The 27,142-nt window shown below is 47.1% G+C and overlaps 2 long non-coding RNA genes across 4 annotated transcripts in view; both read left to right on the forward strand.

Moving 5' to 3' along the window:
- LOC135416966 (uncharacterized) overlaps positions 1 to 27,142 on the forward strand; it is a 177,380-nt gene that overhangs the window by 119,564 nt on the left and 30,674 nt on the right. The window lies entirely within an intron of this gene.
- LOC135416969 (uncharacterized) lies at positions 4,618 to 8,645 on the forward strand. Its single transcript, XR_010431837.1, has 2 exons — positions 4,618 to 7,763; positions 8,352 to 8,645. It is a non-coding gene; the product is annotated as an uncharacterized LOC135416969 (long non-coding RNA).

The following is a 27,142-nucleotide window of genomic DNA, read 5'->3' on the forward strand; positions in this document are numbered from 1 at the left end:
GTGTGAAGCCTCTTGCTTAAATCAGTCTGTATTCCTGGAGTTTGGATAGTGGTAAATATGTGACCAGTTCCTAAAACATCTCCTGGGACTCATATACCAGGAAGCCTGACTTCTCTGTCAGACAGACTGGCAGAAATGTTAGAATTAGTAGGCACTTGGATGAAACTGATAGACTGGGGAGGAGTTACTGTGGCATTTGTAGGGAGAAATCACACCTCTCAAATCTATTACAACTATTTGAAGTGTCACACAACCCTTCACTAAGGCTGACAAGACCCCTCCCTAGGAGGGAAAGACTCTTCATCAATTACAAACTTGTAATAATAGCAAACAAAGGACAGGAGGAAATACTTGGATTTTACAGCAGAGTGTTTTATGAACACTCAGGGAAAGTGATCATGTTTGCTAATAATACTTAATTATTTAGAGCTAAAGCTGACTGCAGAGAGATGCAGAAGGATCTCCCGGTACCAGGGGGATAGTGAGGAAAATGGCAGATGAGATTGGATTTAGCCAAATGTAAGGTAAAGCACACAGGAGAAAGGGACCCCAGCCACAAGCACATCCAGTTATCACAGCTGCACAGAGTTTACTATGGATCAGCCTCTACAAACATCAGCTTAGTGTTCACTAGAGACCAAAAGGTAGGACTTATCACAGACAAATAACAAACAGCACAGAAAACACTCTCTGTGATTATATAAATCCCTGGGGTGGGGATTCTGTGTGCAGTCCTATTCATCTTTCTCATGAAGGACATAGGGGAAAGCTGTGGAGGAGGAAAACAACTAAAGGAATAACTGCCCTGAAGGGATATGAGAGAGGGCTTTCAATCACACAAGGCATGGAGAATACAACATCAAAAGTCCTTGTCAGGGACTGAAAGTGGAAGCGGATTCAAGTTGGCCAAAGGGACATTGTGCATGGAATCAGCAAACAACCTCTGCTAAAAGGCAAGTGGTGAAAAGCTAAGGGCACTGCTGCCTTTTTGTGCACAGCTGCAGGATGGAAGAGACTGCCCAGGAGCAGGTGTGTGAACCTGGGCTGGTTTATAAATCTATCCACTCTTGGTGGGAATCTGCCATTCTGGTAAAGGAGCTTTGGGTTTCAGTACTTACTTTTGATTTACAAAACAAAAACCAGGTAAGGTTATCTACCCTTGTTCTCAGTGCAACAGTTTAAACTCTCAGCTGAGATCCTAGTGGGAAACTTGTCCTGAGAAGTCCTAAAATCTGGTGATGCCACAAACTGAGAAGGGTTGTTCATAGAATAGTAAGTGAAACATCTCTAGTGACCAGTCTCACTATGAAAGTCCAACAAGGCAAGCAGTAGATCTTGGAAGGAGATCTGGCCAGATAGAAGAGTACTTGATGATAAGGGAGGGGCTTTGGGATATAGTGGGGTGGAAATACTAATGAAACACAGAACCAGAGGAAAGGGCTGTCTTTCTGCTAGGATTTGAGCTATTTTTGTGCTGCGTCACCCACACCAATGTTCACAGCAGCTCAGCTGTGTCCTTGCACACCTCCAAAGCCTGTCACATAGGTACTGTTTTACAGAGATTTTCTAGATTAATGGAGGAGTTTAGCTTTTCCAAAGAAAAATGTACACAATTTCACCACAAATGTCCAAAGCCCTGAAATCCAAGGTTGAATGGCCAGGGGTGAGGGGCTTTGTTTCCAGTGAGCAGGTGCTGCAAAGGAAAGACACCCAAGTGATGAGCTAAGCTGGAGCACTGGAACTGCAGCAGGAAGGTGTCCAGTGATTGTTGGAGAACGGCTTGTCTTGGTCGCTGCCCAGGATGATTGCATGTTAAAGCTATTGCTCTTCCCAGATATCCAGCACGCACTGCGAGTCCGGGGCCAAAATCAATTAGGAGCGATCACATCACACCACAGAAGGCAAAGACACTGTCAGTCTTTCATTGAGCAACAGAACTGCTCATGAGCTCACTGAGGATGTAACAGGAACAGCAACGGGTGAAGAGTTCAGGGCAGATTATTTGTGCGTCGGGTTTCCTCCCGTTCAGTCTGTTTGCAAATGGACCTTGACTTTCCCCAATACATCCATAACTCACAACTGCTTGGGAACTAATTTTGGTGGCACACCTCATTTGAGAAGGCTCCGTTTCAGCCTTCTGATACCTGAAAAATGGGCTGGTTTTTAATGACTCTTTACTGAGGGGGTTCCAAGGGGGCCTGTATTGTGATGGAGATGTTTTGTGGAATCAGTGTGGTGGGATGCAGAGGGACCCATCAGCCAAGTGCCATGAGCAGGACCTCTCCACTGCTTTCTTTTGAGCTCAGTGCTTTTGCCCCTGACCTTGGCCCCCACAACCACGTGCAAAGCCCGATGCCGCTCCCAAAGTGCCTTGTCATTGACTCCTGTAGGTTTTTGTTAGTGCCAGACCTCCTCACTCCTGTCTGTGATATCACAGCCGGCTTTCATATAAATGGGTACTGAGGTCACATGTTCAGGCCCCAGGTCTGAAAGCACTGAGGTCAAAACCTGTTTGAGTCAGGAGAAATAGAGCAGAAAGTAATTTGGCCCTACTCAGAGACAAGGGAGAGGAGGGGATGAGCTGGGCAAGAGCCCACATGTGCTTGAGCAGAGAGCTCTGATGTTTCACAGACGTGGGGAGGAATGCTCCGGGAGATGGAAGGCGCAGCCCAGGCTGCAGGAGCTGTTACAGTTCTCACTTCAGAATAAAAGCTCACCACGTGCTCATGCAGAAGCCCTTTCTCCCAAAGCCTGCCCCAGTTATCCCACAGGATAGCACTCTCCTTGGCCCATGTAGCTGGGACCCGCAATGCTGAGAGGTAACACCTGGGACAAACCAAGCCAGAGGCTCCTGGCACAGGCAGTGCTGGCAGCTTCTGCTGGTGCTCCAGGGAAATTACAGAGTAGTCACAGCCACCTTTGCACTTTCCAGTGTGTCACAGCTTGGGTCATTTTTGGTGATAGTCTGGTTACATTTGAAGAGCTCTAATTATCCCTTCCTGTGATGTGAAGGACCAGCAGACTGTGTGCAGGCTATAGAGAGTTCAGGGTCACCCTGACCCAAGGCCTGAGTCAGACTGCCCAGAAAGTGTCCATCCCCATGGGCAATGGGTTTGTGATTGCCCTGGCCCAGCCCTGGAGGCAAGTAGGGCCTGGAGAGGCAGATGGCCAAACACAACACACCTGAGACACTTTCTGAGGCAGCCTGGAAGAGCGGGAATGTGGCTGAGGACACCTGCCCTGGCTGCTAACTGGGGAGTTGATTGAGCTGTGTCAGGTCCAGTTCTCCCCAACATCTCTGCTCCACCATCCACTTAGGCAGCTCTTGTTAAAGGGTGAGAGCTGCACTCTGATCCTTGGATCTGGCCTGTCCCTAGGAGCAGAGGGAAGAAACAGCTGTCCCTAGTGACACAGCCATGAGCAACAGTACAGGTGTTACTGGGATGTTCTAGGAAGCTGCAAAATATAGCAGGTATTTATTGTTTGACAGTGCTGGTTTTCCTTCTGTTGATATACAGGTATTGCAGCTTCTCTGCCATCCTGCTTGCAGGGGTCTGCCAGCCAGGGTCTTTAGTCTGACACAGAATTGTTGGTAACCAAGGGACAGATGTCCTAGCTGGGCACTGGGGTGGTATAATGAGGTGTAACAAAGGACTGGAAATCATAATTTTACTGTGAGCAAAAAAAAAAAAGCTATTTTGATAGGTTGCACAAGAGCTCAGAGGTGTTTGGTGGACTAAGGTCTCTTGGAGCAGCTGAACCTGACCCCAAAGAAAGTTTGAATGGTGAGACTGAAGCATGCAGACAGGTATGGCTGCTTTAGGGGGTCTGTCTGTGCCTCTTTTAGCCTGTACAGTGAGACAAAGTTGGTGTGTGTCTGTGCATGGTGCAGCTTTCCCATGTCCTCTGTGCAGAGGTGCAGAGTTGGCCCAATGTAGGTGATGTATAAGTGCCAAGGAAGTGGAGTAAACACCAGTGAAAAGGTCTGGCTGCTGTGGCAGATGTTAATGACTGCCAGCCACTGGGAGATGGGAATGTTTTCTGAAAGGGAAAGTCTTCAGCAAGATTTAATAGCAAATAAAAGGAGCCCTTGAGAACTCCCAAATCCTGCAGAGCTGTAAGGTCAGGGTGAGAGAAAAGCAAGTTCTTCTATATTGGGGTGACAAATCAGATATAAGGATGTGGAAGAAGTTGCTCATACTGGCAAACCCTTCAAGGGCATGTAGATTGCTCAAGCTCTCTTTAAAAAAAATAAATAAGTTCTGGGGGTTTTGTGTGGATTTTTTTTTTTTTAAAGCATCCCAGCTGTTTTTGCAGGGAGTTTCTCTGTCAGGAAGTAATGAGATCTTGCTGCCTGATTGATAAAACACGCACAGTCAAGAGGTTTCATCTGTTGTGGTCTTCAGGACATCACTGTGCTCTGTAATATATATATATTTTAAAAAATTACTCTGCTGACTCATGCTCTGCTCTCTGGAAGCTGCAGCCTTCTTGGCAACCCCCTTCCTTCCCACTTTCCACCCTGGCATTTTTTTTTTCTTGACAGTTATTTTTCAAATTTTTGGGGTTTTTTAAAATCGAAATACATCCAAAAGAGTAGAGGTTGCTGAAGGCAGTGTTTTGTCTCCTCTAATCCTATTGGGAACAGATGGGAGACTACAGAAAATCATGCCAACGTGCCTGGAAAAAATGCTCCAGTATCTATAGCTGCCCGTGTTCTGTTGTACTGCACACACATCTAACCATGTGCAAGGCAGACCTGAAGGTTATTTTCCCAAATTACTCTTGTAAAGTGGCTTGAAAAGAGTTAGGGTGAGAGTTGTGAACGTTTCAAAACTATGTTTATTTCAAAGCTTTCTGGAAAACAATACAACTTAAAACATTTAATTGCTGTTTTTCCTAAACAATAGTATTTTGGAGTGTTTTTTTCCTATTGGACTGATGTTTTTACTTGGGATGTATTTAAAAAGATGTAGGCTAATCTGTTTTAAGAGTTGCTAAATCAAGACTTCTGATATTTTTTTGCTTCGAAAGGGGTTTTTTCCCTCTTTCCTGTGGTCTCAGTGCGAGCTAATGTGGAAAGTGCTTTGAGCATCCATGGAACGTGGTTTGCTCAGAGGAGAGAAGAGTTTCAGAACCAAGTTGTGTTTCCAGTGTCCTCATATCCATCATCTCTTTTCAGCCTGGTCTTCCCTATCTGTTCTAGTCATTGACTGCTGTTTCCAAACCAGCAAATTCCTTGGTGGTCAGGAATTCCTGGTCTGATTTAGTGGCTTTGGGCTCTGTGCTGAGAAGCAGCAGGGTGGGTAAGGGGCAGGGGGCCACACGTGACTCTTAATCCACCAAACATTAATAATGTGACATGTTCATTTTTAAAAAGCATCTAAAATCCTGAGAAAACCACAGTAATACCTAACTTACCCTTGTAAGAAGTGTGGCCAGCAGGGCAGGTTGAGGGAGGGGATTCTCCCCCTCTGCTGCACTCAGGTGAGACCCCACCTACAGTGCTGCCTCAGGCTCTGGGGCTCCCAACATAAAAGGGACGTGGAGCTGCTGGAGTGAGTCCAGAGGAGGCCAGGGAGATGCTCCAGGTGCTGGAGCCCCTCTGCTCTGGAAACAGGCTGGGAGAGCTGGGGGTGTTCACCTAGAGAAGAGAAGGCTCCAGGGAGACTTTGGACCCCCTTCTAGGGCCTAAAGGGGCTCCAAGAGAGCTGAAGAGGGACTTTGGGCAAGGGCCTGGAGTGACAGGACAAGGGGGAATGGCTTCCCACTGCCAGAGGGCAGGGTTGGATTGAATATTGGAAAGGAGTTCTTGGCTGTGAGAGTGGTGAGGCCCTGGCACAGGTTGCCCAGAGAAGTTCTTGCCCCATCCCTGGAAGTGTTCAAGGCCAGGTTGGACGGGGCTTGGAGCAACCTGGGCTAGTGGAAGGTGTCCCTGCCCATGGCAGGGGGGGAAAACTGGATGATCTTTAAGGTCTCTTCCAACCAAAAACAGTCTATGATTACATGATTTTACCAGGATTACTTTGCCCTTTTTGGGATTTTTCTTACGCTCCTCACCTAGTTGCTCCTTAGTATCCAATACTTGATGGCAGTTTCAAGCTGATCTCCCCACCTTTACAATTCCTTTTTCGGTTCATTGCTGTTGTCACTGTGATTATTGTTGTTATAACAGCAATTGTTATTTTCATAATCAGAATGACAAACCATCTGGGTATATTTTGGCTTTTGTGATTGTAGTTCAGAAGGCTGAGTTAAAAGCATAACACGTATTGGGAATTGGAGGAGGATGATGATATAATCCTATGTTTTTCCCAGGAGTAGCAAGTCAAATGTGAGTAAGTGTTGGCTGATCTCCTACTGTTACTAAGCTTTTCTGTATCTGTTGCATACCTGGCCATACTTTTAAGTTTCCCCTTCTCTTTGCCATCTCAGTAATGGAACTAGTTGAGATTGAGGAGCTTTTCTTTTAACAGAAAAGTTTGTCCTCAGTGTTGCAGGGAAAGCCATTAAAAATACAAATGCAAATTAGTCATACTTATTTGTGTGATTAGACTGACTAATCAATGTCTATAAAGCCTGGCATTGCCAATAAAAGTCCTTCAGACTTTTTTTCCTTCTAATAATGGCTGGAGACTCTGTTAATCCAGTAAAATCTGTTCAACTCAAACTTCTTGCTCACTTGACTCTTGTGGGTTTGTTCTGTTATAAGTGTGAGGAGCCCACGAATTTGGCTGGAAAGAGGAAAGTGATGCTCTCCACAGCATTTTGGGGAGTCAAGTACCAGCCTGTCTATTGATGAGCTTGTTGCAGATGTTCACACCTGCTCTTTGGTGCTGTAATTTGCCTCTGTTCAGTTCTTGAAATTCTCCCTTACTTAGGACCTGAGAATTACAGGATATGGAGGGAGTGGTTGTATTTCTCGTAGGATGCTCAGTGTAGATCAATTTGTCTCTTAGTGCAACTAAAGTAATGAGGGCAGGGTGAGTTTAGAGGGTTTTTGGGGGAAGCTTCTTGGAAGTGTTTTGTTTTTTTTTTTTTCTTTTTCTGTAGTAGTTGAGATTTGTGGTGTTATATAGACCTATTTGGCTGTTGTCCCCACCTCCTTCTGCTTGGGTTGTTGACAAAATTCCCATCCTAACAGAAAGAAGGAGAATTGACAAGAAGTGACTGACTGAAGCTGTATCTCCTGCCTTGTCTCAGGGGGGCTTCTTGTGAGAAACTGGGAAGCAAAAGAAAGTGAGCCAGAACTGCAGTTTACCACCTGATCATCTGTAAACTAATCAGCTGTATTTTTCCAGTTAAAAAAAGGGTTGGATAGCTGAGATTCTGGCCCTGGATCTCTCGTGTCTAGAGCAGCAACAACCAACCCCCTCCAGCACTGGCTTGCCCGGGAAATGGCACACTTGTTTAGTTTCAGGCTTTTCCAGCCAAGGAGCAGCCATGAGCTTGGGCTCTCTCTGTACCAAACAGGTGGCTGCTTACACCATCTGTAAGGAACTGGATTTGTGGGACACTGAAATGCACCGAGAGAGAGCAGAAACACCTCTAAACATCTGTCCTCCCTTCAGAGACTGTGCCTTTTCAGGTCTTTACTGGAGACAGAAGCACAGGAGGACTGCAAGATCTCTGTCCATTTCCCCAAAATTCGGGTGCACCAAGCCCACGTGTTGGGACTCTGATGCTCTGCAGTCACAGCCTCTCAGGAAAGTCCCCACTTTTCCAGGACCTGGAGCACTTGCCATGTGCCTGCTTGCTGGGACGTGAGTGTTTGAGGGCAGACACCATATTGTTTTGTTCTGCTTCGTACAATACTTGGCAAAGAGGAAAGAGAAGGGCGTCTTGGCTCTCTACCAGGTCTCCAAAGTGCTAAAATATTACTAACCTGGTAATAAATCTCAAATTTTTGTTATTGTCTGACGCTCCACAGCTTATTTTGGCTCTGGGAATCTGCAAATTTGGACCAAAAAAGTGTAAAAACTTGTCAAAGTGGAGCAAATGAGAGCACCCAGCTCCAGCCTGTTTAGCAAGACACAACTATGAATCACTGCTCCTTGGTGAGAAGAACACAGGATTTCCTGGAACCAAATTCAAGCCCTGATGGAGCTGTTTGATCTTCAATTGATGTTTTGTTTTTGTTTTCTACACAGCAATAACATCATTTTAAGCTATAAACGGACCATTTTCCCTTGCCCTTGAAGTGACATTAACATTAATTAGTCAATAACATGAATTAATTAGTGCCTACCCATAATTAAAGGGGCCATATTTGTTTTATCTGCTATGCTCTTTCTAGTCCTATGTTCGTGTTAATAGTCTCTCAGTATCCAGTTCTCCTTGTTTCCCCTCAGGATCAGCTCTCCTTAAAGCCTGGTACAACACCTGTGCCTGGGATGGAATGAAATACGACCCTGGAGCTCACCCGGGATGAGATATGCAAAATAATTACTCTTGGATGACAAAGAGGAGCCCTGAGGGCTGTGTTCACAAAAGGATGCCTTGTTTCTCTTGAAGGTTGGATCCCTGCCTGCCCTGCTCCCCACTGTTATCCTGGGCTGGGAATTTCAGAGCTGAGTTTATGGCCTGAAACTTGTGACAATTGCTTTGTCAGATTTGGTGGCCAAATAAATGGTTTGTCCAATTAATTACTGAGATCGCGCTGATGGGGCTGTGGACAGTTCGTGGTGAAAAGTTTATGTGCACATTTTGAGCTGCTAAAAGAGGACATTTCAGATGTCCTCAAATAAAAAAGAACTTATTCTTTGAGGGAGAGTCTCCTGGTAGACAAGCAGGGAAGAAACAAAAGCCAAGCCTGCCCAGGAGTCCCTGTCCTCTTTCTGGGAAGACAGTTTAATGCTTAGCATAGGATCCTTGTGGGATCATTGCCTCTTCCCTCAGTGGCCTGTGTCCTGTTGACACATGTCTCAAGTCAGATGCCATTGTTTGTCCTTCGAATTGAGTTTCAGTACCTGGGAGTAGCAATGAATGAGATGTGCTGCACAGACAAGCGAAGTAACAGCCAGGAATATCTCCCTCTGCCACATCCCTTTACCAGACTTGTAATAGAGAAGAGCAGTGCTGAAGCAGAGTGAATACAAAAACCTACTCCATGTGTTACAGCATCTCTTAGTACCTTACCCAACACGTAAAATTCTTCCCCCCAGACTGAATAGAAACCTGACAAATTCAAGGGAGGAAAAATAATCTGTTGGTTTCCTTTATTGAGATGGTAAAACTGCCTTGGTGGTTCCATATTGCTCTGTGTGTTCTGGGGACAAAGGCTTGTCATTCCTGTGACACTCTTGGCCAGTCTGGGCCACTCCTGGCATGGATCACATGTGCAGTCTGACCAGGGTGACTGGGCAGCCTAGGAATGTTCAGATATATTTTTAAAAATGTGACTCCATCAGGTTTTCATCAGATCCCTGTTCTTTCTTCACTGTGTGCTTGCCCCCTTAATGTGGGCCTGATTTAATTTCCACCAAAGCCTTCCAAAATTCCTTCCAGCAGGTGGATCCAGGTCAGGATCCTGGCTGTGTCCAGGCAGCATAGGAAAACACTGACTAGGAATGATAAACTGCACATAGATGAGGCTGATTCCCAAAACCTCCATCTGGCTCCTGCTTTGAAGCAAAAGATCTGTAGCCTGTTCAAATGCTGTGTAAGACTGCTGGGTGCCCTCACTTAATAGCAGCATGTGGCTGAGATCTCGTGAGTGCCTGACTGCAGGTGATTCTGAAAAGGATTTCTGGTATTCAAGGGTGATGTGTTGGGTCTTGTTTGTGGTTTTGTTTGTGTCAGCCCTTGTCAACTTCTTCCTATAACACAAGAACTATTTACCTTAAATAAGTCCAGGCTGAAAAATATAAATTAAAATTTTCATTTCCTTTCTCTGAATTAACATCTCTCTTTCTCCTGCTGTCCCTGCAGTGGAACTACTTGAGGTTCTTTCCTGGCTGTAGCCTCTATTTTCAGACTTACGGAAAAATGTAGATGGTTTTGCTTTGTGATGTGCATTTGGGATGTATATTTTGGGATTGTTCTCCTTTTCTGTGTTCAAGTGTGATCTGATTCTAGTGCTGTGAGTGATGGGCTAAACCAGAGCTCCCTTCTCCCTTGCTGCCAGTCTCCAAAGGATTTGTTATGCCCAAGTGAACTGCATGTCAGACCAATCCGAGCAGTGCAAACAGGAACAACTCCTTCCTTCCCATTTCTAGTATGTCTCCCCTGGTCCTTTATAATCCCAGATCTTTGGAAGCTTTGTTAAATGCAGTGCACACCCCCCACCGGCAGCTGGCCGAGACAAACATCTGGACTGAGCTTGCACAGCTGTCTACTGGGTCTTTTTTGTTGTTCCTTTCTTGGAGTAGTTGGGGGTTTTTTTATATGCTCTAAGAATTGACAGGCTGAAAGAAGTGAAACGTGGCTGGCTGTCACCGTGGGTGATTTGTGTGGTCCTTGGTGGGACTGCAGGGAGCCCAAGGAGTGAAGTCCTTCCTCCCACTGAAAGATCCAGCCACTGCTCCAGGGCATGCAGCCCTCCAGGGCTGTTTGGGTGGGATTGGTGAGGGGGCTGCACTGGGACAGCGCCTGGTGGGGCCGTGCGGGGGAGCACTGAGAGGTTCCTGGGACCAGAGGAAGTCTGGGATAGCGAGGAGGCAGCAGGGCAGCAGTCCAAGCAGCTTTGAGACTCTGCCAACTCCTAGCAATGGAAGTCTTGCTGATAGGTGGCTATCAGCCCATCCTGCCCGGGGTCAGCTTCCCGCAGGCAGGAGTCCTCTTTCCTGCTCATGGCCTCAAGCACACCCTGCTCCCAGGAGAGCTGATTGCAGCTTGGCCCTTGAGTAGAGATTACTCCAACATCAGCTGGAGTCATGATCTCATTCCCAAATACTTTTCCACAACCTTGAGATGCTTTTAGCAGGTAAGAGAGAGCTGGCAACTGTCATGATTTGCAAAACAAAAAGACTCCTCTGTCCTGTTTAGCTACTTCCAGTTTGTTTGACTTGGAGCTCCCTGTGGGCTTCACAAACCATGTCAGCATCTCTGAGTCTTCATCCTGGCTTTGAACCCACCCTGTGAAATGCTGATGCTGGCTTTGCTACCTGAGTGTGGGATCAGGACAGCCAGAAGGGTCAAGGCACTGAAAGCGTTCTGGACAGCTTCCACAGCCCCAGAGGTGCAAAGGCCACTGACTCACCTCTGTGTGTGGGATGGAAGAGCCTTGGAGGGGATTGAAGAGCTGTCTGTTTGGGGTGGATTTTCTGCTCCTGTCTCACAGATCTGTTGGAAGATGTACTGAGTCTCTTGAGCAGAGGTTGTGACCTCTGTCCTCTGTAAAAGGTGTCTGTGTTGCCAGGAGTCAATGTGGACTTGACCTCTGATTGTGAGCCCTTGAATGCAGAAGTCCTGGGAGCTGCACAGCAGATACCAATACCTGTTCTTAGCTGCAGCTTCTTCCTCCTCCCCCTCATGCCCTCTCTGCTCTAGAGAAACCAGCCTGAGGCCATGAGCCAGCTGTGAATATTAACAGGAGCCCAGCAGCAGGAGGTGCATTCCCTGCTGTGCACAAGGCTGGATGACAGGAGTGGTTTGGTCCCAGCCACAGGCTCTGCAGTGGTCTATGCATGATGCTTTGTATCAGGTGAGAGAGTGCTACTGTTTGGCCTGGTGAGAGCAGATCCCCTATTCCTCAGCCAAGAGGGCATGGAAAATCACATCCTCACCTATCCCCTGGTGTCTAATGAAAGCTTCCCAGTAGCTCACGTGGGCTGTGAGGAGTTTTACAGGAGCCCCAGGTGACGCTCAGTGCTTCGTGTGTGTCCCTGGTGGGCAGCGCTGACCCAGCCAGCTGTGACCCCTCCGCTGTGTGTGAGGGGTGTTTGCTACAGGGACCTGGGGGGGCTGTTCCAGCCTCTGGCTGGGAAGAACCTCTCCTGTTCATCACTGTGGAAAATATGAGCTTTGCTTCCTGAAAGCAATATTTTGCTGCTCTCTGGGGGGAGCTGAACGTGAAGGGCTGCTGACAAGTATGAGTGGTGATATTACCGCCCTCCTCCTCCTGTGGCCGTGGGCAGGGCTCGAGTTTGGACAAAAGAAAGGAGGATGGGCCTTATCCTCACGTTTTCTGAACTGGCCCACTGTGAGGCTGGGGAGGAGATGTGGCTGCTCCCCCTTTATCCAGCCCAGTTGTCAAACATTATTACCTCAGGTCGCCTTCAAAAGCAGCACATCATTCCTGTGGAGCTCACTGGCCTTAGCCGAGCACAGCTGAAAGTGCCTGAGCTACCACTGGGCTCAGGGTGCATCTGTTCCTAACAATGTTGTCTTAGAGAGCCCCCTTCCAAGTGACTCTGGACCAAGCTAAAGGTACAACCATCTCTGCTGCCTTCCCTGGAGGCACTTGTAACCACAGAGGCACTGGAGACAAGGGACTTCCATTTCCATCCACAGCCACTGTTAGGTGAGACCTTGTGCAAGAGCAGATGAAGAAATAGCTCATGAAATCCTTCTTACGCTCTTGTTTTAATGTGGACCCGGCCTCATGTGGTATCTGTAGGCTTTACCCGTGGTTTAGGAACAGCAGGAAATGGGGAGATTGCCCTGAATTTTTCTACTTTACAACAGATTTCCTAGGTAAACCTGCTCAATTTTGCTTCTCCTGTAGAATATGAGGAAGGATAAATGCTTTCTATTCCTGTAGAGACTGTAAGGGTCCACACCAGTAGATGCTACTGGCAATGAGAGGCTGTGACAATCAGCTGCTTCATGTGGTGACAGGTCCCTAATTAAAGCAGCTTGTTCCACCCTGACCCGAGTGGAAGCAGGAATGACATTGACCTGGGAAGCAGGGCATGACTGGCTGCCACACTTGAGGGCCTTTGGACTTGGTGTGAGGTGCATCTGACAAAATTCACACAAGGAATGGGCTTGACAGCTCCTAGAAAGCTCTTAAAATGAGGAGGTAAAACAGGGACAAACAACCTTTGTGGGTGAGGGAGGTTAGATTAAAACCAACCACTTAGTTCAGCCACTGGTTCAACATGAGTCTGACACAGGGCTCTTTGAGCATCTTATATCTTATAAAGTCCAGGTACTTTCTTCTTCCCCACCTTTGATTCTTAGTTCTGATGAGGGAGTCACCCAGAACTCCAATGTGAATCAATAAGCTGTTAACATCCATTTCATAGTGACTTGTTGGGCTTCATGGAGATTGGACGTGCACATGGAAGTGCCATGAGAATCACAAGACCCGAGGCTGAAAATGCTCTGTCACAGAACAGTGTTTCTATTGTGAGTGCAACCACAACACAACAAGAAACTCATCTCCTGATGATTAGCTGTGTGGGTGTTCTTGTTTTTAAACAGATTTCCATATGCAAGAGATGTGGGCAGTTCCCACTTCATTTATCTTTGCTATTGAGTTCATGTACAAACAATGCAAATTCCAGATATGTTATTTCATGGTGATAAAGCGAATGGGATCCCAAAGTACAGAGCTCCTTAAAGCAAGGTTAAGTGACCCTAAAGCTTTGAGGGGCACGTTCTGAACTGATGCAAACTGAAGTTAATGTGACTGTTCCTGACTCTGGCTGTCTGTATGTTGATTTAACCATGGCAATTTCAACAGAGCACTGCCTGTTTCTAAAGTATCTTGTTGTTCCCTCTTTTTCATTCAGATTCCTTAAAGAAAGTAAATCTCCTGTATATCTAGAGGAGAACAATGAAGAATACCTCTGGTTTCTGGAGAGAGAACATGTTATGACATCATTTAATGTATCAGGTGGCGGGTGGAATACACAACCAAAAGCAAAAGAGATGGAGGACAGGCTGTGAATTATGATCTTTGTGTCTAATGATCTCATTCAGTCTTGTGAGATGTTCCAGGGCATGTCTGGGTGAGGGAAGTTGGAAGAAGTGATATAGCAACTCCTGCCTTGCCAACACACCTTGAGATAGTGGTGGCTGACAGTGTTTGCTCTATTTTTGCCTTTTGGGAGCCAAGCTGACAACAGTAGGTTCCCCTATCAAGGATGCTGGAAGCTTTCCACAGGGCACATGGACCTACAGTCAGGATTTTCAGTGCTCTTTGCAAAACTAAGGGATTTTATAGGAGGGAAACCATAAAAGGTCTCCTTTTCTGCCATGCTTTTCAAACACTTGGGTAAGACATCTGAAGGGAAAAGTTTTATCATGAATTACTGTTCTTGGCTGATTCTCATGTTCTGTTTCCAGCATGTAGCTCTTGCTCTGTGTGTTTTCTCCTGTATCTGTGCTATGCAGCTGACATTATCTGAGATTAAATGAGAGAATAAAAGGAAAAACTTAGTCGGCTGAGAAGGAAATCGTGTGTCTCCCCCTCAGTGCCAGGCAGGTCCTAGAGAGCTTTTGGATCAAGTTATTTCATGATCCTCAAGGCTGAAACTGGCTTCCAGCAATACCCACTCTTACTGTTACTCCAGTGATGACTAATTTAGGGATGGATGTAGTGGGGAAAATTGGCTGAAGAGCTGCTCCAGAACACCTCAGGTGGTCACCCTGTGGGTATAGGAGTCGCCAGCATGGCCCAAAGGCAAAAAGCATCTCTCCAGTTATGTATTCTCTTCCCTGGCAGCTTTCTCTGAAACAGGAGAAACCTGAATTAGATCACTGATTTAAAGGCATCTCTTCCAAAGCAATGTGGAAAGGCAGAGGGGTATGTGGGGGAGGAAAGGAAGGTCCTGGGTGTGCTGAACCTGAAGGGGAAACCCAAAGCTTCAGGGTGCCAAATTTCATGTCACAAAAGGCTGCTGGCAGGAGGTCTCCTTTCCCCAGAGGAGATTCTCTACCCCTCTCTGAATATGGAGGCTGCTCCTCTGGCTCTTTCTGCCAACTGCTCCATCCCATCTAATTTTATACATCAGCCTTCTGCATATCCACCCCTGGATCTGGTGACTCTGCTGCTCATATCACTCCTGGAAAGGATTAATTCTTACTGTCTTCATTCTTTTTACAGCATTGGTGCCCAAGGCAGGACAATTTCAAATAGGCTGAGAGGGAGCAGAGCTTGCAACTAGGCCTGCCCTGAACTGAAGGGTTCAGGTGTCCAGCTGCCCTGCCAGGTAGTTCAGCTGAACAGTGAAGAGGGTTAAAAGGGCAGCAAGGAGACCTGTGAAGTAGTTCCCTGCCATTTTAGAGGCAGACATAGTACAGAGTGAAAGGACTGGTTCTCAAGGCTTTTTGAGTAATAAGGGGGACCTCCACTGACTGGATGCAGCTCTCCTTGCATTCAGGCAACAGCCACAAGTCATGGGCAGAATGGATCTTTCCTCCCTAGCAAAGGCTTAAGAGAAACAAAATGCAAGAGTGAGAGACTTAAGGCTCTTTTCCTTCTTTCAAAACTAAAACTAAGCCAAGTGATGCATATTTTCCACTGTATTTTTTTAAATTGATCTTTTTCTCATAGCTCCGTTTCCTGAAATTATTCCATTCTTGAAGGTCATCCTCAGGCTGCAGATCCTCGTGGTATCACTCTTCCAGCAGCCTCCCTGGCCCTGTGGGCCTGCATCTGAAATTTGTGAGGGGAACTAAGCAGCAGTGATAGCTTGTCCCTGTGCCAAGCTGTGCTTTCCTTGTTGCTGCCAGTATCTCCAGATATCCCCTTCTGTGCTTTGGGGCTTGCAGGCCAGCATGTTGCTTCTGATTGTCAACTGAAGATGGAAATTTGCCCTCATGTTTCAGGGTTCAGAAGTTCATCCTGAGAGACCATAACTGTATTTGATACCTCAGGCTCTGTGGAGCACCTGGCATTCTTGCCCTGACTGGAGGCTCAGGTAACTTTAGCCACTGTGTAGTTTCTGTCACTTATTTAAGAGGCTTGAGGTGCCCTTTGCAAGTGCCAACCTCCACTCAGAGCACCAGAAATTGGTGTGACAGCCTTAGAGAACTGTAGGCTAAATTAGTCCCTCACTGTACAGAGGAGTTGAATGGTTCCTTTGTGCTCAGATGACTGGTTAACTCTATTCTAGGTTCACTTTTATTTCTTACTGACCCTCTTCTCCCCATTATTCTCCCTTGTTCTCCAAATGAGTCCAAACCAAAGGCTAACACCAGGAACTGCAGCAGGGGTGAGAGCTGAGAGCTTGGGTCTGGCTGTCGTGGGAGAAATCAATTGGCCTTTGTACTCAGGAGATAAATAGCACAGGGGGATAAGGCTTTGTAGCTGAAGATTGTAAGTTCACAAATGTTATCTGCTTTGAGAAAAGCAAATATTTGATCAATCACACTGGATGGAAACTTGGGGGGTATGTACACAGTCTTGAATTTGTGCTGTCATTGTTCAGATGTGGTCAAGGCTGTCTCTGGCTTGAACGGGTGTGTGAAGGGCCCAGTGCGCAGGATGTGAACCTCCTCTGATAGAGAAGGGGTAAGAAGTTCAGCATCAAAAAAGGCAAACAATCCCCACTTTCCCCAAAGGAGGAGTCTTTAGCTTCTACTTCCTCAGAGAACTTCTGGAGGTAGTTGGATATCAGTCTGTATGTGTATCGGGGAGAGGAGGTGGGAAGAAAGGGAAGTTCACGGGGTAAATCCTGCTTGCTGCAACACTTCCATGGGCTGGGAAGCACTCGTGGTCAATCCCAAGGACAGCTTGCAGTGGGAGAAGGATTTTGAAAGATGCACAGAATTGCAAAGCAAGGGAATTTTTTGTTTTGTTTTTGTTCCATGTTTTTGCTGCCAGAAAACAAGATGAGGCTCCTCCTTGCACTTTATTTCCTAAAGTCATTTCTGTAATGTTTACTTTATTAGAAAGGAAACATGAAAATTTTCAGGAAGGGAATAAAATCATCAGCCTAATCATCATTGTTTACCAAATGTGGGGACATCTCCAAGTGGCTCAGAGCAAAGAGTCATTTTTCCCAGCATCCTTTCTCCACAAGTGACCATTGTTGGGTGCAGTGGGGAAGCATCCAAGGACTTACCCACGCAACATCAGCCAGCTCAGCCTGGGAATCCCCAAAGCCCAAAGGCTGTGTCTACATTTTTGGTCCAATCTACTCTCTTGTGTGTTCTGAGATGACTACCAGGCTCCAAATTTTAGTGTGTTCCTTTTCTACTTAACAGCATTTTACGTTCCAAAAATTCTTTCAATGGCCTCCTTTTATGAGGCTAAACATACTTAGACATTAATGACACTGAAATGAGTTCATTGTCAGTTTATTTTCTCTGCAAGTTACTAGCAAGAAATGCACACTTTTGTTATTGCACTAGATCTTAGAGGGCAGATCACTGTGGTTTTAAATCAGGGTGTTTCCATTCAGAATGATGAGTTGTTCCTTGCTTTTGTCAGCAAACCAGCCGAGAACTGGCTCATACAAATAACCAACAAACCCACACATGTGGGTGTAAACCCAGACAGAATAAAAATAGCCTCTTGCACCTCTTGGTGTGTGATTTCCCTGCCCTCCTTCAGCCCCTGGTGAGAACCAAAATTTGACCAAATACTGTCTTGCCTACCACAAAGAGACGCCCTCTGAGCCACAGTAATTCTGGAGTCTGCAAATATGTCAGAGAAACAGCGAGAAGAACAAAGTTAGGGTAGGGTTGGTAAGACCTGCAGTGTCCACAGAGGGTCTTAAATTCAAGGTGCATTCTGCAGAGGGGTGGAAGCAGTGACAGGGAATCGCAGTCATCTTCCTTCTGTGAAGCTGAAGGGGGAGTCCAGGAAGCCTCTCTGAAGTGTGGAGATAAACCACATCCAGGGAATACTGCAGCAAGGGAATATTGCAACACATGTCTGGGGCATAGGCCTGCACTGCTTGAGATGGATGCGAGAAACTCCTCTGTCTCTCATTCTTGCAGTAGGGTGAAAGTGGCTCCTGAGCTGATTCCAACCGGGCAAACAGATGTGCTTTGGACCCCACTGCTTCTTCAGGACTGTGCATACGTGTCCCCAAGACATGTAAATGTATTTGAGGTGGTTTTCCATCAGGTGTTTTCCTTGACATGTTCTCCATGCCAGGTCTCTTCAGTGCCAGATCTCACCCTGGCTGGTTGACCCAGGTTATCCCAAATCCAGTGAGAACCTAGGCCATATGCTGTGGCTCCCTGCTATCACTCCCTATGGAAACACACCGCTCCAGGCAGCAGCTTCACATTTCAGACTCTGCCCCACAGCACATGAACTGCTGTCCCCAGGAGAGCTTGATGTACCAGATATCTGCTCATGGATAATGGCAGGCAAGGTTTCTTCTCCAACACCTGCAATAAGCCTGATTTCAAAGGTGTTTGCCTGCCAAATGGGAACTCTCTCCTACTGAAAAGCAGTGCCAGATCAAATCTCTCCAGTCTGAGGTCTAAGCAAAAAAAAAAAAGGTTTTGTCTTTTAGCTCACACATCAGACTGATGTATTTCATAGTGCCTGCTATAGGACACCAAACTGTTGATTTGGCTAAAACCTCTCCAGGAAAAATGCAATAAATTTAATTCTGCTGTCTCTGGACTCTGTGATGGGTCCAATGGCAGGAGGTATCAGGCTGTGCAGCCATTCTGTGTTCAGCCAGACTGATGGCTGCCTTACTTTGTGAATTATTTGAAGTAAGTACAAACATGTGCAGTGCATTTTCTTACATCTTATTCTAACATTTGTATGATTTCTTTTAATAGGCTTCCCCCTTTTTTTCCCCCTCCTGCCATCCTAGGAATCTGGTGCTCTTCTCTTTTTTGCACAGCTATGCTTTTTAGAACTGCAAAGCTCTTCCTCTGTATCATCAAGGTCTTCTGCAGCCCCCCAGGTCTGCTCCTGCTTCATCTCATACCCTGCAGCAGGCAGAGGCAAGAGTTTTCTCATAAAACAAGTGGGATTCAGACTGGAAGATGCTCCATTTCTTTGAATTCCTGTCCCTTTGCAATTCCCAGAGCAGAGGCCAGCAGGATGAGAAGTTTGCTCTCTGACAGTGTCACCAGCTCATGCAACTTGTTGTGCTTGAGGACCTGGAGATAAACTGCAGAGGGGAAAAAAAGTTAATCCCCTAGCTACCATAACTGTGGATTTAAATCCTAAAAGTCTCACTCTACTGCCTGACAAACTGAGATCAAAAGACTCCAAGTGTTACTTTTTGGTAAGACATCTGCCTCCTCTCCCAGGTTTCACTTCAGGATTACTTGAAGTGCTTTTGCAGCTGCCAAAGGAGAGGAGAGGGAAGCAGCAAGTCCTGGTGTGCTTCAGGTGTGTGACCATCTCCTGAGCCAAGCTGTGAACCTGGGGGACAGAGAGGGCTGTTCTCTAAATGGAAAGAACTTGTGTTAGTGGTTGAGTTAGTGGCTGAGGAGAGATTTCCTCCTTAACTCTAAGTGTGGATTGTCCACCGAGATTGTCAGTTAAGATACTTGTTCATCTGTTTCTCTGCTCTCTTGTACCCCAAAAATCTTACGGTGGTGAACATAAGATGAAGGGGCCAGTACTGTTGGGGATGGAGGTGCCTGTTCAGAGCATAAAACCCACTTGAGCAGAGCAGGGGAGGCTTGGAGAAGAGCTTACTGGGAGGGTGGTGAGGTCCTGGCACAGGTTGCCCAGAGAAGCTGTGGCTGCCCCATCCCTGGAAGTGTTCAAGGCCAGGTTGGACGGGGCTCGGCTGGCTGGCCAGGTTGGACTGGCTCTCTCCAGTTGCTCGGAGCAACTTGGGCTAGTGGAAGGTGTGTGGGGGGGTTGGAACGAGATGGTGTTTAAGGTCCCTTCTAACCCAAACCATTCTGTGATTCCATGATTCCATGATCCAGGCAAGCATGTACCAGCATCCATGTGTGGATAGGGACAGGGACTACTGCTTGCCTTTGTTTTATTTATTTTTTTTATTTGAATTTTTAATTCAAATAAACATTGTAGTCCTAGTCTTTGATGGGCTGAAGGACACGGGAGCCTCTTTTTCCCAGACACTTTTTTCTGGGAATCTACGCTCTCTACCCAGAGCACAGAATAAACAAACTAGAAATTTTGGGTTTTAAAATCAAAATAAATAACTATTGTTCTGCCCTCCCAACTGCCTCCTTCCCTTCCCACCATCTCCCGAGCTGCCTTTCTTCAAAGAGAGCATCCCCTGGGAATTCCTCTGTCCCAGATGTGCTGGCAGTCCTGAGATAACTCATCTCCTGCTGAGGTGCAAGGGCAGTGCTTGCTGTGTCCTTTCCTCCATGTCCAGGGCTTTAGAAACCAGTCCCAAATCAGCAAAATGATGGTTTATGGATTCCAGGGCCTCTGCAGCCCACAAATAACCACTGTGGTGGTCTGAGATGGGACTGCAGCCTGGTTTAGATCTGCTGGCTTCTAGTGCAGGTGGATGATTCTCCTCTTGAGTCTCAGGAGAGTTTGTGGACTTTAAAATTCCAGTGTCAGAAGGAATACAGTCACCAGCGCTGGGATCTGGGTTGAAGCAACTCACAGAGGTTACAAGGTCACTTACAGAGTTGATGCTTTGGGCTGGTCCATTCCTGAGTGTTACCAGCACCTGAACCAAAGAGAGGGAGTTGATACTAACTTAGGGATCAGATGCCATCAGGATAATGGGTTTAGCTGTTGGTGTGCTGTATGGAGGCAAACAAGCTCTTTGGGTGCCACTGGGGAATACTGGATGTTGAACTCCTCTATTTTACACTTAAATAGGATCCTATGAGCTTACTCTGCAAAAGCTTTGTCTTTTCAGAGTATCACATCAGTAGCTATTTTTATAGTGCCTGGTATAGCAGATCTCTTTCCAGACCTGGGAGACTTGGGCAGGATTTCTATTCTTGAACTGTTGTGACCAGTGCTTAAAATGGGAGGAGCAGCAAATGTGGGTGTCTGGAGTGGCAGGGAGGGGGAGAAATCCATTTGTCAGAAGAAAAAACTGTCCCAAAACCACTCCACCTCACCTTCTTGGAGAGGAGGAAGAGGTGACAGGGTCCTTAGAGTCCCAGGAAATGCTAGTATGGGGGGTCGATGTGATCGTAAATTGATATGTAAGGGGGTGACAGCTTTTTACCAAACATTTCAATTATAAAAAAGACCTCCCATAGGGCCCTTAGCTGACCATAATCACTTGAGGCAATTTTTGGGGGGTGTTGCTTGGTGTGGGTCTTCCCTAATTCATTGTAGTGCAGCTCAGATCCCCTTGGCTCTTGCTGGGTACCAAAGGCATCCATCGGACTTTGGTGGCTGATTAAACACGTCGGCAAAGCGAAGGCACAGGGCAGCAACTGGAACAATTTGCTGGAAGCGTGTGCCAATGGCAGTCTAATTAGAGCTGCTAATGAGCTTCATCCCACAAGCTGCCTGAGAGGTGGAGACAGGGCATCCTCACTGAGACCCTTCTATCCAGAATAAAACAATCAGTGGAGCATGTCCCGGCCTGTGGGCTGTGGCCACGGGCTGTGGGAGAGGAACCAGCAGCTGGGAAATAGGTGCTTGTCTCCCTAATTGCCACAACACCACAGGTCCCCAAGGCTGTGGGCATGAGTGGCTGGAAGGAGCCATGAGTTTCTCCACTGCTTCCCATCCCTCAGGTGTCCCCAGGCACAGTGAGCAAGGCCAGCAAGCATGGCTCTGAATCCCTGCATGGCTCTGGGAATTTGCAGTGAGTAAATGGGATGGTGCTCCTGCCTCATCCTGGAAAGACTGAACTGCTGCCAGCAACTGTTGGTAGTTTGGCTCTTCTTGAAAGTGTAAAGAGCTGTGAGAGGCTTCAAGGACAAGGAGGGCAACGGGATGATGAAGGCAGATGATCCCAAAATAAAGTAGAAAAATGCTGGGAATACCCAAGTAAAAGTACCACTGTTTGGATCCCTCCTGAAGCTCTGCAGGAGCCCAGGGAGATGTTCACGTTCCCGTAGTGTGAGGAATGGTGCTTGAGCCCTTATCCCAGCTGTGGCTTTGTGCTGTGTCTCTGGAAGAGGCACCACAGCATCTCCTCTGAGGCATCTGGGAATCTGGGGCTTTTTCTCTTCTCATAAAGCCCTCTTTTTTTTCCCCAAGATAATAATGAGTTCTGATCCCTGAACTCCTTTCCGCATGGAGACTCTTTCCATAACCACAAGCAGATTGGTGAGATTTGCATGGGTTTATTAAAAACAAAACAAAAACGTAAAAAGGAGAGACTCAGGCTCCTGCTAGGTGGAAATCAACCAATAAATTAATCTTGTGCTTAAAAGTCCAGGGAGGAAAACTCCATAGGCAAGCTTGGAGAGTGAGCATAGGAAAATATGAAAGTATTTGTTAATATGTAACCAAAGCCATCCTTGATGCAACTTATGCTTGTTACTACTTCTACCATCCACAACAACCTCTGGGAAAAGATGTATCCGTTCCTCTGTCCTGAATGTATTTGAAGGTCATAATCATCTATCTTCTAGACTAAACAACCTTAATTCTTTCACTCTTTCCTCATAAATCGTGTCTTCTCACTCTTCTCGCTGTTCCCTTTTGGGCTCTCTCCAGTTAATTCCCATCTCGGTGCCTGGGACGGGTCAGCACGTTCCCGGCTTCCTCTTTGATGTGAAGTGGCAGCCTGTGGAGCTGCGGGTGAAAGTGAAGCTCTGGGGTTACCCAAGGCGAGTGTGGGGACAGCGGGATGTAAATCTGCCTCTCGGAAAATGAAAGTATCAGGGAAGGGCGCGCGAGCCATTGCTCCCACATCATTCCTGTGCTGCCCAGCACTGGGGCTGGGTGTGCTGGTTGCTGATACAGAGAGCAGAGCTCCCAGGAAGGAGGTGCTATCTGAATGCCAGCCTGGGAGAAGTGTGTCCCATAGCAATACAAACTGGCCTTTGGTCACATAATATGTGCTGACATTCCTCTTACCAACACACCATTCCTGCCTCGTAACACCTTGCACCCACCACGTGTATTCTTTTGAGATCAACCTGGTTTATTGCACGACTAATAAAATCACAGCACTGTTTTGTCCAGCTCCTGGTATTTAGTGGCATGTTCCTTTTTCCTTCCCCCTCCTTATTTGTCCATTTTTATCTGGGAGGTAGGTATGTGTTAAAGAAAGACTTGTTGTTTCACTGGTTCATGGTTCTAAACCCTGGATCCCACAGGCACTTGAACGTGGGCTCAATTGCTGCACTTGCACATAGAGACCAGGCTTGCCTGTGCATGAGAAAACAGCATGATCCAGAGATGCTGGGGGATACCAGGCACTGAGACATTTGCCTGATGCTGATCTGCATCTGTATTAACTGTGCCAGGAGCTGAGCAGTGGTGGAAAACGCCACCATGGGCAGTTGTCCCACTGTCTTTGCCCTGGGAGCAGCTGCCCTGGGGCAGCTCTGTGACACCAACAGCTCTTGGCTCTTGTAGCATAAGGTGTGCTTTAAGGAAAAAAGTACCAGGATAAAGAGTAAGTCCTTTTCCCCATTGCTGGGTTAATAGTTTAGGTTACTCTTCTAGAAACATCAGTTTTTAAATGTTCTCTTGTTTCTGCTTATGATGAGAAGGATGAAGAACAGAAGGGGGGGCTGGTTTTGGTGACCTTTTGTTTTTTATTTTTGCACTTAGCACTGGTTCAGCGGAGACTGAAAAAACACCATTTTAGATCAGGGAACACCTCCCTGCCTTTGGGAGTTGAGTATAACAGCCCCCCTCGGCACTGTCAACCCCATTAAAAGATGAGACAGTGCCCAGATTTGTGTTTCCCAAACATAGACAGTCATACTCACACATATGCTCACACATTCAGGGCTTGGTTCATTTGTCCACCCACTTTCTGGGCAGGGCAGTGGCCAAGCAGCTGCTCCCAAGGGCAGCCCTGCACCCCAGGGAGCACTCAGGGTGGGTGTCAGGGTCCTGCCCCCATTCACCAGCCCCACACAGCACCTCAGTTTGGCAGAGCACCAGCAAACAGCACCCTCGGCCCATGGGACACACAGCATTTTATCCCAGGCTTTTCCCGCTGCAGCATCCTCCACGTGTGGCCAAAGCCCAGCTTGTGTGCCCAGGGTGGCCAGACCCTGTTTATAATTGACTCTCCTTGTCAATAATCAAGGAAAAGTGCCAATAGGACTTGTTTATTCTCTGTGGATATCCCTACCTGGCTGTTATGCAAAGTCCCCAAGAGAAAACGGAGGAGATATGGGCTGTATTTGGGACTGCTGGAATAAAAGCAGGATGGCCACAAAGTGCGTGGAGCCAAATGCTTTGCATAGTTGTGCTGTCAGCAAACACAGGGAGCCAGAGCAGGGAACCAGACGCTAGCACAGCTTCTTTCTTAGCTCCCATTTGCCTTTGCATTTGTTATCTTGGACATAAAGAGGTCTGCAAGCCAGGGATTTGGGCAGTTAACCTCAAATAAACCCTAAAAGACCTACTTCAGTGAACTGTAACAGAGTCTGTTGAACTTAATGGAGCTGGGCTTGCTCTCACCGAGCTGAGAACTCTGAAAGCTTACTGTTTCCTGGAAGCCAATGGCATTTGGGGGCATCTTTTGCTTTGTGTGCAATTTTGATTACTGCTATTTCACCCTGGCTTTATGTCTGGCCCCTCTGAGTGACCAGGTGTATGTATGTGTGTGTGAGAGAACGGCCAGCAGTTAAAGGATGCACCACTGTAAAGATGTTTGGTTTCACTGGGAAATATCCTTTACACTCAGACAGAGAGCAAATATTTGACACTGAGCTAGAAAATCAGGGATGCTGTTTGACAGAGCAGATCACTGCAGAGAAGGGTGTTGTGACTCACCAGCAGATCATTTTATGGTCTCATCCAGCCCCATTGCTTAAAAATACTGTTTGGGATCCAAGTATCATGCAGGCAGTCGGGTTTGTTTCTTTAAATGAAACCAAATCATGCTTTATAAGGTCATCAAGCTCCCAGAGACCTACTTGATGAGATGAAATGAAACTGTCTGGAGAAGCCACCAGCAGCTGCCACTGTCCACAGGGAGAGCTGGTGCAGGAGCTCTGCTCTCACAGGTTGGGGATTCACTGGTGGGTAAAAGAGGCTCATAGGGATCAGAAGTGCTGGTCTCAGTCCTGGCAGACAGGGTGGCAGGGATCATTTCCAGCTCTAATGCTGATTTCTTGAGGACTTTTGGATGTTGAGGTATAGGCTGGAAAATGGACTGTTGGAAAGGGAGATAGGAGTTGAGTTTAAATATAGGCTTTGACCAAGCAAAAGTTGTCCAAATGGGTCTGTTCTCCTGCTCTATGTAATCACCAGCAATTGAGAGATCATTGAAATAAAACACAAATCCAGCAATTTGAAAGCTCTGGAAGATAAAAGGCTGACTGCATCTGCTGCATCTCCTGAAAGCACCAAGCTGATACAGCTTCCAGGACTTGTGATGTGACCTGACCGAGAGCAGCAAAGCAGAAACAAAGCATCCCCTACTTTGAGTTGCCTCTGGACAAAGACCAAAGTGGTCCCATCTCCTACTGGAAAAGATTTGCCAGAGGCAGACAGAAATAGAAAGAATTAAACTCCTTTTGAAACCCTGTTTTTAGTAGGATCAAGTCCCCCCGTTTGGGAATTCAGAAGCCCGTGTCCCATTCTCCGGTTGTCCTTGATGTCAAGCAGGATTTCTTACTATTTTTCCTTATAAAGATGAAACTCTGTATGTTTACAGCTCTCCTGGTGACTTCAATAAGCCTGACTGACATCTCTGTAGGATCACAGTGGAATCTGGCATATCTCAGCTCTAGTCCGGGGTGTTGTTCTGCTTTGCACTCCTCAACACACATAATCTATTCTGAGCCCTGCTGGCTTTGTGCTAACCCTGACTTGTTATTGCTTGGTGCACAGGGAAGGAAGAGGTGCTGGTGGCTGTTCTTAAAGGGGAAGTCTGAGAGCTCTGATTTAACCAGGACAGAGCACACAGGGCAGAGTGGTTTCTCCTTCCCTCCCTGCCAGGGAGAGGGCAGGATGTTTATGTGCTCCTCAGCTAAAGGCATCCACAGCCTGCAAGTCTCTTACTCAGTTTTGCCTGGTAGTTGGGATTTCTCATTGGCATGTCTGGTATCAGTGGATCCAGCTGAAACCTGATGTCCCTAAACAAACCCTTCCTTCAAAGCCCAACTTGCAACATCCTCTGCGAGGTTTTTGGCTTGGCAGAAAGAGCTTCTTTCAAACACTCCCTTGTCAGCCCGGGAACGGGGCACATCACTTGGGTGCACGTTCACAGCCCCCAGTGCTGCCCGGGGGCCAAGCAGAGAGGGGATTTATGAGACGTGGAGAGCAGAGCCCAGAGGAAAATATTGGTAATCGGAGAAGTGGCCTCGAGGAGCCAGTTGGGCTGTTTATCTCCCCCTCAGCCTCCCCTGGGAAGGCAGCTGTACCATGTCACCTCTGACGCACAAATCCCTGCCCAGCCTCATTCATAAAATCCCACAAGAGCCTGTGTTTGTGAAGGGAGCCCTGCCCAGGTCAGACTGGGATTCAGCAGGCTGGCTTATCGGGGAGGCTGCACCCAGGGCGGGAGCACAGGGAGCTCCTTCATCCCTCCGTGCCGGATTCGGGCAGCTCAGCCGGGTTGCCTTTGCCTCCTCTCAGTGTGTGTGGGATTTGACAGCAGCAGGGGCAGACCTGCCATAAATGCTGCCTGCAGGAGGCAAGCACCGGTGGGTAGGACAGAATTCCCCACTCCCCACATCTCGAGGAAGGAAGGAGCAAGGCAATTGTGTTGGAAGCTGCCTGCTCTGCACCAGCTCTCTGTGAGATAGAGAGAGAGCCGAGCAGATATTTCTTTGGTGTGGTGCTTTTGGAATGCCATCACACAGGGGCCTGGGGGTCATTCCTGCCCTGCAGGAGCAGCACAGCTGCAGGTCAGACCCTGTGTAAATCGGTGTGTCCCACTGTGTGGGTGCTCAGCTCAGACTGGAAGTGTGGTCACCACCTGCGTGCTGTGTTACCTGGATTAGCCATTTACAGCCAGTCGCTCTTTTATGGATTCTGTGTCTGGTTTTCCAACATAATTCTTCCTTTCCCTGTCTCAGACTCTGTTGAGTCTGGCCCCTCGCTCTCTGTAATTGAAATATAAGCATTGCTGTGCATCAGACAGACCCGGGCTTTCTTTCTGGGTTTCTTCCTTCTTTTTTTTTTTTTTTCTAATTTCTTTCATGGTAACCCATGGGATTATGGCTGTAACTTTAAATACCTTCCAGCACCACCAGCTGAAATGAGGTTGGGGAACAGGGA

Source organism: Pseudopipra pipra, chromosome 7, assembly GCF_036250125.1.
Source record: "Pseudopipra pipra isolate bDixPip1 chromosome 7, bDixPip1.hap1, whole genome shotgun sequence".
Classification (NCBI taxonomy): Eukaryota; Metazoa; Chordata; class Aves; order Passeriformes; family Pipridae; genus Pseudopipra; species Pseudopipra pipra.